Source organism: Peromyscus californicus, unplaced genomic scaffold (genome assembly GCF_007827085.1).
Source record: "Peromyscus californicus insignis strain IS unplaced genomic scaffold, ASM782708v3 Scaffold_5__1_contigs__length_169319896, whole genome shotgun sequence".
Taxonomy (NCBI): domain Eukaryota; kingdom Metazoa; phylum Chordata; class Mammalia; order Rodentia; family Cricetidae; genus Peromyscus; species Peromyscus californicus.
The window spans coordinates 128,236,153-128,251,010 of record NW_026294573.1 but is presented as its reverse complement, the minus strand read 5'-3'; the positions used below and the strand labels follow the sequence as shown (position 1 = coordinate 128,251,010).

The window sequence follows — 14,858 nt, the reverse complement described above, 5'->3', positions numbered from 1 at the left end:
AGTCTCCATGTGTGATTTATTTGGGAGCTGGGTGGCAGTCCCCCCAAAAAGAGAAAAAGCCTCCAACAACAACTTGAAATTAATTTTTTATTTTATTTTTAACTATATTCATTCATTTTATTTTAATTTTTAGATTTACTTACTTACTTAGTTATTTATTTAATGTGTATGGATGTTTTGCCTGCATGCATGTCTGTGTATCCTGTTCATGACTGGTGCTTGCAGAGTTCAGAAGATGGCAATGGATCACCTGAAGCTGAGATCCATCTTAGATAAGGAGCGACCCAAAGTGGGTTATCGGTGGGTAATGGGTGCTGGGGAAGAGGGAGGCATTTTCTTCACGGGTGTACCTAGTGAAGCTGTGGTATAGGTGGTGGGAATTGAACCTGGGTCCCCTGGAATAGTGCTTCTCAATCACTGAGCCATCTCCCTGACTCCTTTTTTTTTTATGTTTGTTTGTTTTTCCTTTTTGAGACAGGGTTTCTCTGTGTCGCCTTGGCTGTTCTGGAGCTCACTTTGTAGACCAGGCTGGCTTCATACTCAGAGATCTGCCTGCCTCTGCCTGGGATTAAAGGTGTGTGCCACAACTGCCTGACACCTTACTTGTTTTTGAGGCAGGATCTTGCTCTATAGCTGAGACCACCCTCAAAATCACTCTTCTGCCTGTTTCCCACATCCTGGGATTATAAATTTGCACTACTATCCCGGTTCTGATCTGTATTTATCAGTGGCTATACAATGGCCCAAAGCCTGTAGAATTATCATGATTCACTCAAACATTCCACTAGTTATTACTTTATTATTGTAATTTTTATTAATTTTTGTGGTTCTCAAATGGGAACCCCCCTCCCCTTCATGCTTGCAAGAAAAGCATTCTACCACTGAGCCATGCCCTCTGCTCAGTAGTTCTTGCTGAGAGTTCTTGCTCTCTCTTGAGCTTTCTACATAGCCCAGGATGGCTTGGAACTCACAGTTCTTCTGTCTAGCCTTTTGTATTAGGTGGGATTTTCTAAAGGGACAGAACTTATAGAATGAGTCTATACATTAAAAGATTTATAGACTGACTTCCTGGATGTGGTCTGAGTAGTCTAACAAAGGCTATCTCATGATGGAAAGGCTGAGAATCTACCTTGTTAAGCCCGACTGAGTCCCACTCTGGCCCTGGAGTCCTGAAGGATTCCTGGACAGCTTCTCTCTTCATTCTGAGTTGGGATCCTGAGGCAGTTGACTTTAACACTGCTTCACCAGTAGGATAGATGCACTTGCTAGTGGGAGTGAGGAAACATGGACAAAAAGAAAAGTGTCTTTCTTCCATATCCTTTTATGTGCGCTGCCACCAGAAGGTTTATGCAATTTAAAACATTTTATTAGCATATATTAATTATACACAGTAATGGATTGCACTAAATTTTCATCATGTATATACAGTATTTGACATATTCATCCTTCATCACCCCCTCTTGCTCTCCTCCTACTTCCGCTGATCTCCTTTCTCTTCCCAACTTTTTCTTTTCCGTCCTTCCTTCCTTCCTCCCCTCCCTCTCTCCCTCCCTCCTCCCTCCCCCTCACTCCTCTTCCCTGTGAACCACTGAGTTTAACTGGGTTACTTTTATGAGCACATGCAACTTGCAGTGGCTGTGAAAAACATCTTTCCCTCCCCCAGCAATGATTAACTGCCTATGGATCCTTAGAAAGGAGTGGGGCCCATGAGTCTCTCCCCACTTAGACACTTCAAACATTTTGATTTTGGAGGACGGTGAGTTAGTTCAATAGGTAAGGTGCTTGCTGCCAAGCCTAATTGTAGCAGGAATCTTAACAGGTCTTATTAATAAAATCAAACCTGAGCCTAGTTATTGGGGTGAATGCTGGAAGATCAGAGAAGCAGAGCAAGCCACAGCTTCCTCACCTTGCCAGTTCCTCAGCTGATCCTGTTTCCTCAGACTGGAAGCTTCTGAGTCCTCATCCAGAATGAATCTCAGCTGAACTGCTGCTCTAAAGCCTGAATTCTTAACCAGCTAAAAGCTTCTAGTTCCTGGTCCTCACGCCTTATATACCTTTCTGCTTTCTGCCATCACTCCCTGGAATTAAAGGCTCATTTTCTGGGATTAAAGGCATGAGTTACCATGCTTGGCTTTATCCTTGAACACACAGAGATCCAGGTAGATCTCTGCCTCTGGAATGCTAGGATTAAAGGCGTGTGCTACCACTGCCCATCCTCTATGTTTAATATTGTGGCTGTTCTGTTCTCTGACCCCAGATAAGTTTATTAGCATGCACAATATTTCAGGGAAAACACCTAATGATGTGGATTTGATCCCTGGGACCCACATGAGAAAACCAACTTCTGCAAGTTGTCCTCTGACTTCCATACACATTCTGTGACATGCTACATTGAGCGCATGTGTGCACGAATGAACAAATGGGATTAAAATATGGGTTTTTTGTTGTACTGCTGAGATGGGACTCACATATGCTAGGGAAGTGCTTGAGCACTGGGCTGCACCCTAGCACCTAAATTTGCTTTATATATGTATTCTGTAAAAGAGGTGTGCATATGCTAAGGCATGTGTGTGGAGATCAGAAGACAGCTTGCAGGAGTCTGTACTGTCCTTCCACCATGTGGTTTCCAGGAACTGAACTCAGGTCACTGATGTCTTGGATGGAAGTGCCCTCACCCTTTTTGTGAGACAGGCTGGTTGAACTCCTGATCTTCCTGCTTCCATCTCCTGACTTCTGGGATTACAGGTGTGTACTGCCACACATAGCAAAGTTGTTCTTAAACATTTTTTTCTTTATCATTGTATGTGATGCTGAGGGGAGACACACCTGCTACGGTGTGTGTTAGAGAACGATTATGGCATCGGCTCTCGGCATCGGCTCTCTCCCTCCTCCTTTATGTGGTGAGGTGTTTTTGTTAGTTATTTTTATGCGATACTGTGTTATTCATTAAGCGGTGCTTTTACCATGTGAGAAAAGCCATAAGGCATGACAAAAACTACTATAAGACTTTTTATTAAGAGAAGGAACAGAGGGGAATGTGCTTAAGCCTATGGAAGATTGTGCAGGGAGAGAGAGGAAGAAGGGGAGGAGTCTGTGACCCACTTTTTATAGATTTCCCCCCCCCAATATATGCATATGGGCTTAAGTAGCTATGCCACACATGCGCATAGATGACCTGATCATGCTGCGCGCAAATTACATGACCATGCAGGGCACAGATTACATAGGACGTAAGGCCCGGGGATGACTAAGCCTCTTGCTTGGCTACTGGACAGCACTTGTGCAGTCATGTAGCTGGGGGAGTGCCAGGAATTGCAATGGTTTTGAATGAGAAATCTCCACCATAGCTTCGTATATTTGAACATTTGGTCCTGGGTCGGTGGCACTACTTGGGAATGTTGTGGAACTTTTAGGGGACAGAGATTTATTGGAGGAAATATATCACTGGAGAAAGGCTTTTGATGTTCTATAGCTATGCTTCTACCTCCCCACCCCTACTCCCCACCCATCTTCTATGTGTCCTGGTTTGTTTGGTGTTTTTTGTCAAGTTGACACAAGCTTGAGTCATTTGGGAAGAAGGATTCTCAATGAAGAAAATGCTTCCATCAGATTGGCCTATAGGCAAGTCTCTTGGGCATTTTCTTGATTAATGATTGATGTGGGAGGGCCCAGCCCAGTATGGGCGGTGCCTTCTCTTCGCAGTTGATCCTGGGTTGTCTAAGCAAAGCAGTCCACCATGGCCTCTGCTTCAGTTCCTGTTTCCTGTGACGATAGACTGTGGTATGGAACTGTAAGCTGAAATAAACCTTTTCCTCCTCAAGCTGCTTTTGCTCATTTTGTTTGTTTGGTTTTGGTTTTTCAAGACAGAGTTTCTCTGTGTAGCTCTCACTATCCTGAAACTAGTTGTGTAGACCAGGCTGGCTTTGAACTCACAGAGATCCTCCTGCTTCTGCTTCCTGAGTGCTTGGATTAAGTTGTGTGCTACCGTATTGCCCAGTGTCATTTTTTTTTTTAAGCACAGCAAAAGAATATCTAAGACAGAATTTGGTACCGGGCATGGAGTATTACTAAGACAAACCTGAGCACGTGATTTTGGGAGGAATGTGGAAGGACTGTGGAACTTTGGACTAGAAAAGCCATTGAGTGCTCAGAGCTTAAAGAGATGCTGTTGTGTAAATTTGCAAGATAATGTTGAGAGGAATCTAGATGATGGAGACTTGGTTTGTGAAGTTTAAGGGAGAAGCCGTACCACTAAGAGGACCATTTATGTGATGTTTTGAATTAAGATTCTGTGGTTCTGGTCACTGGGAAATAAAAAAATCACTGTGATTAACAAGAGACCAAAACCACAAAAGTGAAACTTTGCTTTCATAGGACAATTGATACTGGTCAGGTGGGGCTGAAGAATCAGCTGTGAATTAAAAAGAGATCAGCACCAGACATGGCTGCGAGAGCTGGGTGCATTGTGGGTACCTAACCTGAGGATCCAGACAACACAGACACTGGTAGTTTTACTCCAATCATGTATCCACATAAGTTCTTCTCTTGACATTTCTTGTCGATGGCAGAAGAATATTGTTTACCCACCACACCTGCCTGGAGAACCTCAGAGATCAGCAGAAATTTACCATTGTCGGAGACAAGTAAAACACAGCAAGGACAAGATGTGGTATCTGGCAAAATTGATATGATGCATGTCCATCCATCAGGCTTTGGCTCAATTGGAGCTCAGTGATAAGAAGGAGGATCAAATAATTAAAGAGGTTCTTTAGAAACATAAGACATGACAGTGAGATATAATAATGTGGAATTCAGATTCAATTTACATGTAACTGAGTCTCCCTCAGCCAGTGACTGAAGCACCTCTGTTACCATGGTTGAGGTTGCCTTAGCATCATGGAGAAGGTCTATTGTCAGTATTTTGTGAAGCTGATAGAAAGACCCCCACCCCCACTGGAAGTACCCAAGACAGCAGTTGACCATACCAAGGAGTATATTCAGCAGCTCTGCAGCCAGCCCATCATCCACACTCTGATGGTCCTTCTGGCTCCACAGTGTACAGTGTATATATTTTACATTTATTTTAAAAAGTAAAAAACAAATGGAGACAGAGAGAGAGAGAGATGTAGCATGAATCTTAAAAGTTCTTATTAATAAAGTCAAACCTGAGGCCAGTTATTGGGGTGAATGCTGGAAGATCAGAGCCAGAACAAGCCACAGCCACCTCACCTTGCCAATTCCTCAGCTAGTCTTGTTTCCTCAGACTGGAAACTTCTGTGTCCTCATATCCGAATGGCTCTCAGCTGAACTGTGTTGTTAGAAGCCTGAATGCTTAACTAGCCAAATGCTTAACCAGTCAAATGCTGCTAGTTTCTGGTCCTCACGCCTTATATACCTTTCTGCTTTCTACCACCACTCCCTGGGATTAAAGGCATGATGAGTCACCATGCCTGTCTATATCCTTGAACTCATGGATTTCTGCCTCTGGAATGCTAGGATTAAAGGCGTGTGCTATCACTGCCTAACTAGTGGCTTTTCTGTTTTCTGACCCCAGATAAGTTTATTAAGGTACACAATATTTTGGGAAACAATGAGAGTGAGAGAGAGAGAGAGAGAGAGAGAGAGAGAGAGAGAGAGAGAGAGAGAGAGAGAGAGAAGAGAGAGGAAGAAGAGAGAAAGAGAACAGAGACAGGGAGATAGACAGCATCATTGTGCCAAAAACTTCCTGAGGGCAAGCACACAGAAGTTGTGGTACAGAGGGGATCAGAGTTGAATCTCATGCTGGTAGGAAACTTGGTAATGTGTAAGAGTCACCCAAGTGACTCTTGTATGTTGTGTGTTTTTGTGCTTAGCTTTTTTACTTTTTTGACTCTTTGGGGGCCCACCACCCAGCTCCCAAATAAATCACACATGGTGGCTTATTATTATAAATGCTCAGCTTTAGCTTGGCTTGTTGCTGTCCAGCTTTTAACATTTATTATCCTGTCTACGTTTTTGCCTCTGGGCTTTTACATTTCTCTATTTCTGTATACCTTTTCTTTCCTTCTTACTCTGTGTCTGGCTGGCCCCCGAAGTCCTCCTCTCCTTGTTCTCTTGCTCTTTCTTCTTTCTTCCTCCCAGGTTTCTCCTTCTATATATTCTCTCTCCTGCCTTGCTATTGGCTGGTCAGCTTTTTATTAGACCATCAGGTGTTTTAGACAGGCAAAGTAACACAGCTTCACAGAATTAAACAAATGCAGCATAAACAAAAGTAACACACCTTAAAATTATATTTCACAACACTTGAAGGAGTCATGGAGAGAGGATGAGGCTTGTCACTGTGTAACAGGTCTGGCATCCCTGGAGAGAGTTTAGGAGAGGCCATTAGTGAAGGTGCAGCCTCAGTTGCAGTAAAAGCCTCTGTGTTGAAAGGGTAATGGAGAAGAGTTGAACTGTGGCACTATGAGGCAGGGTCAGAGTCCCTGAAGAGAGCCCAGGAGAAGCTACTGGAAAATGTGCATCCCAGTTGCAATACAGACCCAGAAGTCAGCATAATGAGATGACCACCTAGGAGAGCAGCAGCTGTAGCGTGGAGCTGGCCTGGACCTATGAGATAATCTGTGTGGACTGTGTGTGTAGCAGACCTGGAGAAGTGGAACTGCCTCAGCCCTGTGGAGCCCAGAGGGATTCTCAGCGGGTTCCAGAAGCCTGACTGAGTTTACATTGTTGAACTTTGGTTCTGCTTAGATTTGATTCTGACTGTCCCCTTGTCATTCTCTCTTGGAATATGGTAAGGGAGCAAGGAAAGGTAGCTGCCTGGTCCCTGGGGCTCTGATGGCTGGGCCCTAGGGGCTAGAGACCTGGTCTGCTGGTCCAGAGATGGGGCCTTACTTGTTCCCAGTCGGTGGAGGCTTATAACTCGGGTGATCTGGTTTGGTGGCTGGATGGCTCCTTCTCTTGCGTTCTTGGGTCGCGTTTTGCTCACTCGCCAACTCCTCAGCTGATCTTGTTCCCTCAGACTGCAGGCTGCAGGCTTCTGAAACCTCTCCCGAATGGATCTCAGCTAACAGGTAGGGCAATCTCACCAGTGCCTCCAAGTTGTTGGGCTTCGCAGGATCGCAGCTGGGCCCTGGGTTGGCCTCGGGCAGAATGTTTGGGTCTGTTCTCTCTCTTGGAATATGGAAGTATTTAACTTATTTTGATTTTACAGGAACCCATAGTTGTGAAACTTGGATTTTTCAGAGAAACCATTTGGAGTTTTAGAGAGTTTGGATTTTTAGAGAGATTTTGAACATGTGATTTTTAAAGGGAAAATTTTAAGACTATTATGTATCAATATCACAATGTAAAACATTACAACTTTTAAAAGGGGTTTATTGTCCTGGTTGGGTGTTTTTTGTTTTTGTTTTTTTTTTGTAAACTTGACATAAGCTAGAGTCACTTGGGAAGAAGGGCTCTCAACTGAGAAAATGCCTCCATAAAATTGATCAGTAGCAAGTCTGTTAGGCATTTTCTTGATTAATGATTGATGTAGGAGGGCCTACCCCATCATGGTTGGTGCTTCATCGGGGGAGGTGGTCCTGGGGTGTGTAAGAAAGTAGGTTAAGCAAGCCAGTAAGCCATGATGAGCAAGCCAGTAAGCAGTGTTCCTCCATGGCCTCTGATTCAGTTCCTGTCTTGAGGTTCTTGCCTTTAGTTCCTTTGGTGGTGAACTGTGGTGAAGAATTGTAAGCTGAAATAAACATTTTCCTCCCCAAATCACGTTTTGTCCTGGTGTTTTATCGCAGCAATAGAAACCCTAATTAAAACACTGAGTAGACAGAATCTGCTCTCTCTGCCTCCTGACTGCCAGGTGGGTTGAAGGCTCTTGCTGCCATGTCTAACCTAACTTGATTGACTGTACCCCTCTGTGACTTAAACTAAAATAAACCCTATTCTCCTCTAAGTTTCTTCTTGTCATGGAATTTTATCACAGCAACAGAAAAGTAACTAATACACATTCCAGGGATCAAATTCAGCACAGGCTTGCATTATCAGTGGGCAAGTGCCTTTATCTGCTGAGCTATCTTGCTGGTCCAGTTGTTGGTTCTTTTGAGACATAGTCTTATTTAGCCCAGGCTGGCCTAAAACGCACTAATATAATAGTCAAGGATGTCTCCCAATATTTTTGTCTCTGGCCCAGCAAAAATATTTGTCTTTGTAGTTATTTTTTCTTTTTTTTTTTTTTTTGGTTTTTCGAGACAGGGTTTCTCTGTGTAGCTTTGTGCCTCTCCTGGAACTCACTTGGTAGCCCAGGCTGGCCTCGAACTCACAGAGATCCGCCTGGCTCTGCCTCCCGAGTGCTGGGATTAAAGGCGTGCACCACCACCGCCCGGCTGTAGTTATTTTTTCGAGACAAGGTTTCTCTGTGTAGCCCTGGCTGTACTGAAAGTTGTTCTGTAGACCAGGCTGGCCACGAACTTAGAAATCCACTTGCCTCTCCCTCCCAAATGCAAAAGGTTTTTTTGTTCTGTTTTGCTTCCCGTTTTGTTACCCTATCCTTGCACTGCATATCTAGGTTGTATGTTGTAGTCCTTAAGGGCCAGGTGTGGTGGAACATGCCTATAATCTCAGCACTTGGGAGGCTGTGGCAGGAGGATCGCAAGTTTGAAGCTAGCCCGAGCCACCTCAATGTTATTTGATGAAAATAAAGATTTTCATCTTTATGATCTGAGTTTTAATTCACCTAGAATTTTTTTTGGAAAAGGATGTATATATTCAAATTTATTTTCATCTAGATGGCCATTTTGGAGCTTCTATTTAGCCTTTTTTCATAATTTAACAATCTATAATTTATATGCTTTTAAATATATGTATTTGATAATATGTAGAATGTATGATTAGAATTTATGAATAAATATATATTTCAGAGCTATGTGCTCATTTTTTTCCCTTTTGTGGAGACAGGATCTACTGTACCCCATGTTGACCTCTAACCTACCACATAGCCAAGGATAGCCTTGAACTTCTGGTCCTCTTGACTCAACTTATCAAGTGCTAGGAAACTCAAAAGTTGTTTGACATGCTGAGAAATAAATCAGGGAAGCTTCAAAAGGCAAGCAAATAAACAAAAAATCACTTTGAAATAAATCTAAGGAAGCAAAAAACCAAGCCTATAGATTGAAAAAAAATTAAACTTTAAAATACTCAAAAAAGAAATTGAAGAAGACAGAAAGACCCATCCATCACCATGCTTATGGATTGGAAAAATTAACATTGTGAAACGGCTATTTTACAAAAAGCAACCTACAAATTCAATGTAATAACCCCCATCAAAATTGCAAAGCAGGCCAGTAGAGAAGGCTCAGTGGGGAAAACGTGCTTGCCGTGAAGACTATATACTTGACGCCTGCAACTTATATCAAGGTGGAAGGCTGGAACTGACTCTACAAAATTGTCCTCTGACCTCCACATGTATACCATGGCATGCCAATGCCACATACCACACACACACACACACACACACACACACACACACACACACACACACACACACACCACACACACACACAAAGCTATTTGTCACAGAAATAGAAAAATAATTTATAATTTATTTGGAAGCACAAAAGACTCCATAGAACTGTGACTTTGAGACTGTTAGAAGAAAAGGAAAAGACTTCAAGACATAAGCACAGGCAAGAACTTTCTGAATAGGATCACAGTTGCTCAGGAAATAAGTCCAATCGCAGACAAATGGGACCTCATGAAACTGAAAGGCTCCTATAATGAAAAGGAAATGCTTAATAGAGTAAAAAGAGCCTACAGAATGGGAGAACATCTTTGCCAGCTATACATCTGACAGAGGAATAATATCCAGACTATAAAAAGAACCAAAACTGAAAAATAACCCACAATTACCAAATGGGCTAATGGAAATGAGCAGTCTACAAAATGAAATACAGGTAACCTGAGCAACAACATGTGAGAAATGCAAATCAAACCACATTTGAGATTCCACTGTACTCCAGTCAGGATGTTAGAAAACTAACCTTGGTAAGCATCTGGATGAAAGCGAACCTTCTCTGCTGCCGTTGGCAATATAAACTAGTCTGGCATCTGTGGAACTCTGTATGGAAGTTTCCCAATAAACTATAAATCAATCTACGCCACTCCTGTGTATTTATCTGAAGGACACCAAGACAACATATGAGACATTTGCACATTAATATTTACTACAGCACTATCCATAATTGCTAAATGATGGAACCAAGCCAGCTGGATAAAGAAAATGTGGTATGTAACACAATGGAGTCTTTTCAGCCACAAAGATTGAAGTTATATTTTTTTGTAGGAAAATACACATAACTGGAAACGATCATATTAAATGAATTAAGCCAGTCTCAGAAAGATGAATATATTTTCTCTTGTTTGTGCTTCCTAGGTCTTACATAATCTCATAAAATCATGAATGATACACGTCATGAAAGTAGAGGTGCAGCTGTCTTGGGGACAAAGGGGGACAATGGGAAGGGTAATTAAAATGAAGGTAGAAATGGGTGGGAGGGTACTATTCCCAACATATAATATATACCTGTAAGAAAATGAAAAACAAGATCAGAAATTTCAAAAATGAAAAAGCATCGTCTGATCTGAAAACACTAGAAGCCACTGCTGTTTGAGCTCCCAAACTCTTAGCTCTTTGAAGGGCTGATTTTCCTTCTCTTTGACCCATAGCTAAGACTGTCTCTGGCACAATGTGTGTATTCAAAAGACGATTGTTAAATAAAACTGACAGGGTTTGAATAGTCTCTTAAGCAACACAGTGATTGAGAAACTCTACATTCCAGTCTGTCCTGTGGCAAGATATCTAAGACTCAAGCAATGACTCATAATGGTAGGTAGCACAACTTCATAGGTGTCAAGTTCAGACACTTATAAATCAGGAATGAGAATTCATAAAAACTTAAAGACTTTTCTGAGGCTTGTAATCAGTCCACTGGAGTTTAGGAAGCACCAATTAAATTTAAGGCATCCTTTGCTTTTTAGTTCTGGCCATCTTTCCTTAGTAATGGCAGTTTGTAGAAAGTCTAGCCTCCCCAGAGCTTTAATGGCAGAAATATGAATACATTCAATTTCAGATGGTGAACTTCCAATAGATAAAGACTTTGTGAAACATATTTTCCCAACAGTGTCAAAACCCTGTCATTAATTACTAATCAGAGAATAAGTTATATATCTTTTCCTAATAGGCAAATTAACCTTAGCAAAAATAGTAAATTTATATTTCTGGATAACTGAATCTTTTATTAGAATATTAGACATTTTTTTATTTACTCAACCAGATAGGTTATGTTTAACTGGCTATGCCCTTTGGACTTAGTATATTTACTTTTTTTCCTTTCCTTCTTTTCTTCTCCGTTTTCTACACCCACAGTTTTAATTCAGGCTCAATGTTCTCTTACTACCATTCCCCTCGTGGCACAGCAGACTTGTTTTTTTTTTTTTGTTTTTCGAGACAGGGTTTCTCTGTGTAGCTTTGTGCCTTTTCCTGGAACTCACTTGGTAGCCCAGGCTGGCCTCGAACTCACAGAGATCCGCCTGGCTCTGCCTCCCGAGTGCTGGGATTAAAGGCGTGCGCCACCACCGCCCGGCCGCAGACTTGTTTTTGCCCTAGGCCAGATAGTATTAGAGACCTGTCATCGTTTTCTACTGAGCATTACTTTGCTCCTGTTCTCATTTTAGGTTTATTATAGTACGATATATCGCCAGGAACAAGGGAACACAAAGAAACAAGACTAGATGAGTTCTTTTGTTGTTTTGTTTTTAAAGTCAAGGTCTCTGTGAAGCTCTAGTTAGCCTAAACTGGCCTTGAACTTTTGGAATGAACCCCCTTCAGCCTTAGCCGACTTAGTGCTCAGATCACAGGCCTGCGCCACCTTGGCCGTCTGGTTTATAAATTCACTAACAAACTATTGGAGATAAGAGCTTAGAGTACAGTCTGGTACTCTTCCACACTCTTTCCAAATTAAAGCCCCTTCAAATTCCTTGTAACAAAAAACAACAACCAACCCCTGTAACTTTAATATATGAACTACACGTCAGAATCAGACAGTACAAAAGAAAATCCACAATGAGTGTGATGGATGCATTATTTTCAGATTGGCCTGCGGGATTTGGATTACAATTTGGGAAATACTTTGGAGTCTAAAACACATATCTAAAGCAACCTCTATGGACTACTATCGATAAAACAAGTATGTCTTTACTTTGATAAATAGAAAGCAGTATTCAAAACTTCACGACGAACTTGAAAAACTGACAGAAATCATTCACAAGAAAGAAGACAAACTCGTTCCGACGTCAAGTCACCTCAGCCAACCCTTGCTCTTGGCGCCCTTTGCTTTGCTAGAAAGCGGCACTAACAAGAAATGAACGAAATCCAGGGACGCCAGAGTGCCGACGTTTATAGTTAAAAACTACAAGGAAACGTCTGAAGATTCTGAGTAAAGACTTACAGACGCGGATGAAGGATTACGAGGTTGTTTTATTAGACCTGGAAGACTTGCAGTAGACGGAATACTCGGTTTGAATTTCTGAACACAAAAGCAGGAGCCCTGCCGCGGGAACTCTGGGAATTGTAGTCGCGAAACAGTGATGGACTCAAATTTATGTAGTACTCTCTGGACGGCGAGCCCTTGGGTCCAATTCAGTGTTCTGAGTTCTCATTGGTCCCGGCTAGTTCACCAATGAGAGAGTTAGTTTGAAGATATCCCTTCGCTGATTGGGTGGCCTTCCTCACGTTGGACTCATTCTCAGCCAATGGGACGATAAAGCCAGCAGAGGTGACAGGGTCACCGCGGATCCTGCAGATCCTCCTCCGCCAGCGACCCAAGCCTGTGGTGCTTTGAGTCAGGCCGCGGCTCGGGCTCACCGCGCCGCCGGTCGTGTGCCGTCGTGGGTGCGGCTCTGATGCTGCGGCTGGCTCCGGACGCCCGGAGCTCTGGAGGGTACGTGAGCCGGGGGCAAGCTGGGGCCGGGAGGCGGCCGCCGTACCGCGGGCCCGCCGCTGCGCTCGCCTCCTGCCAGCAGTCCCGCGGGACGTTTCTGCAGCCTCCAGACGCTTGCTCTTCTCCCCGCCTCCGACTTTGACCAGCCAGCCTGCCTTACGGGTAGTGGGTGTCGTCTGCCTTCTTTGCTTTTGCTTCAGCTCTCGGCGTTCTTTCTGTAAATCCCGCACACTTGGGAGTCTCAGCGCGCAGGCCTTCATTCAAGAGAAACCCGTGGCCACAGGTGGTGGGCATTTGCGCACTTAGCGGCTCTTTTCGTGATACTATCTCCCCAGCGCTTGCAGTAGAAGGCCCCACTCGGGCCAGTTGTTCTGTGCTTGCTTGATTGCCTGAAAATTTTCTGTCTTGCGTTCTTATTTTCTTTCACCCTGAAGCCCGCTCAAGACTGTTATGTGAAGAAACTGAGGCTTGGAGGAGCTAACTCAATTCCCAGAGTTACAGTTAGTTATCGCAAGGAGAAGCCAGATCGGATCTCAGTGTTTGATGGTGGTGGTTGCTTTTCAACCCCACTTAACTCATAAGGACTTAGACTGAATATGTAAGTACCCGCTGCAGCTGTTAGCACGTGAGAGCTAAGTACTTCTATGAATTAAGTGGTGATCCTTGGCTGAAAGAAGAGAACCATTCCGACATCTGCCCAAATACAGATGTATCACATGCTGCATGCTCCTAAGACTGCTTGCCTGACAGCGGCGTAGTCCTCATCTGGAAGCTGGTTGGACATCTCAGATTCCCAGACCCCATTGCACCCACTGAGCTTGAACTTGCTTTTCTAACAAGATTCCTTAGGTGATCACAGTGCACATTAAAGTTTGAGGAGGATTGTGTTTGTCCAAATAGAACCAAGGAAGAGAAAATAAGGCTGGGTCGTGGTGGTGTATGTCTTTAATCCCGGCATTGAGGAGGTAGTGGCAAGCAGATCCCTGTTAGTTCCAGTCCAGTCTCATCTACATAGGTCAACCAGAGCTAAGTAAGGAGAAGGAAAGCTAAAGACATACATTATATGCCTTCTAAGACTGAGATACAGAAAGACAAGTTTTCAGTTTTGTCATTTGTAGGACTGATTTTTCATTTTTAAAAAATGAAATGTGCCTCTCGACAATTTTAACTTAGCAGCTCCAAATCTTCAAATAGACCTCAGTATGTAAGGTGTTTCAAATCGTCTTGTAAGACAGCAGGTGCTGGTTTTAAAGGTGAAAGCAAACTAAGACAAAAGAATGTTGATTTACTGCTGGTGGTTAAAAGAACCCTTCGTTTATTCACACATGGTTTGCTGCAGTCTAGTCGTCCTGTGTAAGGCCCACACCCCAGTTTTCTTCATTTGCCATGAAGATCTTCCAGTTAGTTTCTTTGGAAAGAAGGGGATTTTCCAGTTTATTCATTTGGTAATTTGATAATTAAACTGAAACAAGCTGCCAGATTCACAATATCCCATTGCTCAATAGTTAAAGATAGTGTCTCGGAGAGTTTTAGTTTTCAGTGTTTTCTTAAAAATTGAAAATATATATATATATATATATATTTTTTTTTTTTTTCTGTGATTTGCCTGCATATATGTCTGTGCACCGTGTGCATGCCTGGTGCCAGAAGAGGGCATTGGATACTCTAGAACTGGATTTTCTAGTTCTGGATAGTAAGCTGCTATCTGGGTGCTGGGAATTGAACCGGGACTTCCGGAAGATCATCCAGTGTTCCTAACTGCTGAGCCATCTCTCAAGCCCCACTTCAGTGCTTTGTTCAAAGGCGTTCATATATATACCCGAATAAAGTTTCAGGCTCCTGTTTGCACCAGAAGTAATTTGATGTGCTTGATCTTGGGTCTTGCCTTCAAAA

General features: G+C 42.9%; 1 protein-coding gene, 1 long non-coding RNA gene and 1 pseudogene across 4 annotated transcripts in view; 2 read left to right on the top strand and 1 right to left on the bottom strand.

The window, feature by feature from the left end:
• The first annotated feature begins 241 nt into the window (after window positions 1-241).
• Window positions 242-5,408, top strand: LOC128097053 (39S ribosomal protein L22, mitochondrial-like; annotated as a pseudogene).
• A 4,950-nt stretch (window positions 5,409-10,358) lies between these two features.
• On the bottom strand, window positions 10,359-12,667 carry LOC128096477 (uncharacterized). Its single transcript, XR_008213656.1, has 2 exons — window positions 12,474-12,667; window positions 10,359-10,549 (listed from the first exon to the last, which is right to left on the bottom strand). It is a non-coding gene; the product is annotated as an uncharacterized LOC128096477 (long non-coding RNA).
• A 165-nt stretch (window positions 12,668-12,832) lies between these two features.
• Armc1 (armadillo repeat containing 1) overlaps window positions 12,833-14,858 on the top strand; it is a 32,055-nt gene continuing 30,029 nt past the window's right edge. Inside the window, exon 1 of one of the 3 annotated variants that reach the window (XM_052716066.1) lies at window positions 12,833-12,965. The gene's annotated coding sequence lies outside the window, so the exon portion shown is untranslated. Of the gene's footprint in view, window positions 12,966-13,269; window positions 13,564-13,608; window positions 13,815-14,858 lie in introns of those variants that run through there. The other 2 variants (XM_052716068.1, XM_052716067.1) reach the window with 2 other exon arrangements.